The 3,868-nt window shown below is 48.7% G+C and overlaps 1 long non-coding RNA gene across 1 annotated transcript; it reads right to left on the bottom strand.

The window, feature by feature from the left end:
* Positions 1 to 1,998: 1,998 nt before the first annotated feature.
* LOC121031337 (uncharacterized) lies at positions 1,999 to 3,538 on the bottom strand. Its single transcript, XR_005790691.1, has 2 exons — positions 3,426 to 3,538; positions 1,999 to 2,112 (listed from the first exon to the last, which is right to left on the bottom strand). It is a non-coding gene; the product is annotated as an uncharacterized LOC121031337 (long non-coding RNA).
* Between the last annotated feature and the right edge of the window lie 330 nt (positions 3,539 to 3,868).

The raw sequence follows: 3,868 nt of genomic DNA, 5'->3' as shown, positions 1-3,868 counted from the left end.
TAAAGCAGAAGAGAAACCGTGTATGTTTACAATCACAATCGCTGCTAACCTTTCGTGGACCAGACACAAGGCTGAGTGCTTAACCTGGAGCGACGGCTATAAATCTCCCGACAAACCTATGAGGAAAGTCCTAGGAGTAGCCCCATTTTAGAGACAACATAATCAGGCCTTTGTGACCTTAAAGAAGTGACAGACCTAAGCCCAGGATGAGTGACCCTACAGGCATTGTTCTCAAAGGAATTAGAGGAAAAATCCAGCATGGGCTTAGCAGTCTGTCGTCTGTTTAAGAAGAGTTCACGGGCACGTGATGAAGCAGGGAAATTCACATAGGTTCCAAAACCATATCACCACATTATCTTTGTCTGCAGTCTTTGGAATCTCTCTAGAAACCACAGAGCATGAGAAATTTCTAGGAAGGGCATTTTATTTTCCCCATCAGAGGACCTGGCAAATTCTCATGGCATTTTACTGGGAATTAAATTTGTTGTTTCCAGAAAGTAATTATGGCAATGATCCACACTGGCATTTTTTACCGCTTCATTCCTACCTACCCCCTGCTGGCGATAGCACGCTGGGTCCCTGTCCAAGATATCACACCGAGGAAGGATCTTCAGGACCATCCCTGAAGATCCCCAGCTTCTTCTTCTTCTTTTTTATTTTTACTGAGATGGTGAAAAAAATACACATAAACAAACAGGCTCGAAACCATTGACCATAAAAGAAGCAGTCAGCCTCTTGATGACTTAACCGATTTCTCATACCTACTGGTTTTCTTCCCCCAAGCAAGGAGTTGACTCATGGAAAAGTGCAGACTCTTTGGCCATTGCAGACACACCACGAGCAACAGAAAGAGGTGCGCATATCCCTCAGGTCGTCTTCTGAGATCACCTCTCTGAGAACAGAGCCTGCTGAAGGTGCAGACGGGGGTCCTATTCATCTTGGTAACAGCATGAAACATGTGTACATGGCTTACGGTTACAGATCAGAAGTTGTGGGTTTAATTCCCTGTCTGCCCCTTAGCGAGCCCTGTGAACTGAGGCAGGCCTGTTAACTCTTGGACTCCCGGTCTCTACGTTTGCAAAAACGGGGGTGATAATACCACCTTCTTTGCAAGGAAGACACAGTTAAAGTTAAACAGTGGACACCACCCAAAATCCGGGGGGGAGAAGACTGTACAAAAGTTATTGGCAGCCCAGGGCCCAATAATGTGTCTGACAAAAGTTGCCTCTTGTTGCTTGTGTGTGTGGCTGGGAGCACGTTGTCGGGGTCCCCGCACCGACTCCGGCGAGCCCTGGGGATCCGGAGGTGAAAGGCTGCTTCTTCCTATTGATCGTTCAAGGTGTAATGGAGGAGACAACCATGAAGTCTACACCCACTGCTGTGGAGACCCAGATTGAGATGTGACCTTGGAAAATGTCATCTATGAGCCTCATTTTCTTATCCATAACATAAGGGCATCACTGCCTTGTCAGCTTGAGAATGAAGAGAAGGATGCCACCTGCTATCTGTCACCCAGGAGGTACTCAGCAAATATGGCGGGAGGGGGAGGTGGCACGTCCATGGCCCCTCTCAATGGCTACTTCTCCCCCAGGTTTTTACAGGGGATCCTGGAAGGAGAGGTGTTTCTTCACTAATAAGAATTAAAGGTAATCAGGGGCGCCTGGGTGGCGCAGTCGGTTAAGCGTCCGACTTCAGCCAGGTCACGATCTCACGGTCCGTGAGTTCAAGCCCCGCGTCAGGCTCTGGGCTGACGGCTCAGAGCCTGGAGCCTGTTTCCGATTCTGTGTCTCCCTCTCTCTCTGCCCCTCCCCTGTTCATGCTCTGTCTCTCTCTGTCCCAAAAATAAATAAACGTTGAAAAAAAATTAAAAAAAAAAAAAGAATTAAAGGTAATCAGAGCACAGTCGCACCAGCCACCTGCGTGGGGTCTTCACAAGGGCGGCAGAAACTGTCAGGCTGGTAATGCACACCACAGACTCCCTCTGCCCACCCCACTGACCTTTCTGAGTGTAACTTCATAGTGTCGATGTTAACGCCGACGGATCGCACGGGTAAAGCTCCTAGAACACAGGAGATATCCGGTAGAAGGCAGTTGCCCGCCTTTCCAAAGACCCTGAAATGGAGATAAAGCCGACATGTGATTGGCCATGGTCTGGAGTCTCTTACCCAACGGTGGGGAGTCAAATAGAATTTCCACGGAGATTTGATTATCCCTGTATCTCCTCTCAATCCCTGCCATCTAGTCAATAGTACTTCCCAGGGGGTTGTGTTTGTTTGTTTTAATGGAAATAAGCTAATGCAAGGGGACTGTCCGAATTAAGTGTACCCTAAGTGAACTCTTCCTTGCCCGCCTATAAAACCCGCCCCCAACCCTGTCTCCCTATAAAAGCAGAATCTTCTACCCACATGTCCAAGACATGCATCAAGACATAACGGGTGACCCCAGTTCCAGGTAGGCCTCAGCCCTGCATCTTCAATTGCCATCTGAGGTCTATTGATTCTCTTTCCCCAAAAGTCCCTTTTCTACACAGGTCGTTAGTTTTCAGGGCAATTACTAAGCACATGATTCCAGACCGAGGTAATACATGTTCCTTATCGTCTTATAAACTTGTAAGGGCCCCCATCTTTAGCAAGGAAAAACTCAAACCTCTTGGCACAGGCTCCTGCTTCAACGACCCATGTGTTCTCTAGCCTCTTGGACACCCCTTCACCACAAACTTTTTGGACGTGCAGCACACAGCTGCCTCTCGTCCTTCAAGCATGTCACGCTGGGCCACAATTCTCTGACTGCACGTTCTGTCCCTCTTGACTCCTGCGACATCTCTTTTCCCAGAAAATTCCTGTTCGGCCTTCAAGACACAACCTGAACGCCACTTCTTCTCAGAAGTCTTCCTGTGTTCTCCGGGCAGGCTGATCATCTAAGCTGGTTTTACTCATCTCTGTATCAACAAAGCCTGACCCATAGTAGCGTCTCAGCGCCTATGCCACTGGGTGTCGGTTTAACATCTTGGGTCTCCAAATGTTCTCCTCACTCTCCTTTCCAGGACCGTCTTTCTCCACTTAGTCATTAGTTGTTGATATGCCTCAAGGCTGGCCATATGGCATTTTTAAATGATCAGAATAATAACTCTTTACATTGTGTCTTGGGTATTCCCTCTGCTCCCCAGGCATCAGATGCTGATACGTCCCAAAGCTGCAGCTCCAGTCCTGCCTCGACCCGTATCCCGGAACTTTCCATTCATGGATGCGATGGCTGTATGGAGACTTGACTATTGCACAGAGCCCTCAAACTCAAAGCTTCAAACTGATTTTATTTTCGTCTCTCTACACACCTCTAAACCCTTATTCCATTCCAATGCTCCCTCATTAGTGGCATCACCACAATCTCCACATCCATTTGATTCCCCCCTGAACACCTCGCCCCACCTTATTAAGCAACACTTTTTCCGGGGCGCCTGGATGGCTCAGTCAGTTGAGCATCCAACTCTTGGTTTCAGCTCACGTCATGATGTTGCGGTTCCTGGGTTCAAGCTCTGCGTGGGGCTCTGTGCTGACAGTGCGGAGCCTGCTTGGGATTCTCTCTCTCTCCCTCTCTCTGCACTTTCCCTGCTTTCTCACGCTCTGTCTCAAAATAAATAAATAAACATTAAAAATAAATGACAAGGGGTGTCTGGGTGGCTCAGTCGGTTAAGCGCCTGTCTTCAGCTCAAGTCATGATCTCACGGTTCGTGGATTCGAGCCCTGGGTCGGGCTCTGTGCTGACAGCTTGGAGCCTGGAGCCTGCTTCGGATTCTGTGTCTCCCTCTCTCTCTGCCCCTCCCCTGCTTGCTTGCTCTCTCTCTTTCTCTCTCTCTCTCTCTCTCTCTCTC

The sequence above is a fragment of the Herpailurus yagouaroundi genome, unplaced genomic scaffold (assembly GCF_014898765.1).
Source record: "Herpailurus yagouaroundi ecotype Mexico unplaced genomic scaffold, PumYag 141, whole genome shotgun sequence".
NCBI classification, from domain to species: Eukaryota; Metazoa; Chordata; class Mammalia; order Carnivora; family Felidae; genus Herpailurus; species Herpailurus yagouaroundi.
This window is presented reverse-complemented; position numbering and strand designations above follow the sequence as displayed.